Genomic DNA, 245 nt, shown 5'->3' with positions numbered 1-245 from the left:
GGGAAAATCTCGCCCTGCCCATCGCGTAGCCATGGGTTTGGATCAGATCTCCGTTTGGATTGGGATCGGAAGGACGCTAGTATGTCGCTCAAGGATTATATGAACTTTAAGTAATTAGTTTGATGGGTGCGATCATACCAGCACTAATGCACCGGATCCCATCAGAACTCCGCAGTTAAGCGTGCTTGGGCGAGAGTAGTACTAGGATGGGTGACCTCCTGGGAAGTCCTCGTGTTGCACCCCTC

The 245-nt window shown here is 51.4% G+C and overlaps 1 non-coding gene across 1 annotated transcript; it reads left to right on the top strand.

Annotated features, from left to right (window-relative positions):
* The first annotated feature begins 124 nt into the window (after positions 1–124).
* On the top strand, positions 125–243 carry LOC118345803. Its single transcript, XR_004799270.1, has one exon. It is a non-coding gene; the product is annotated as a 5S ribosomal RNA (ribosomal RNA).
* Positions 244–245: the final 2 nt, after the last annotated feature.

Source organism: Juglans regia, unplaced genomic scaffold, assembly GCF_001411555.2.
Source record: "Juglans regia cultivar Chandler unplaced genomic scaffold, Walnut 2.0 Scaffold_4757, whole genome shotgun sequence".
NCBI classification, from domain to species: Eukaryota; Viridiplantae; Streptophyta; class Magnoliopsida; order Fagales; family Juglandaceae; genus Juglans; species Juglans regia.
Note: the sequence above shows the minus strand (reverse complement) of the source record. Positions and strands in the feature narration are given on the sequence as shown.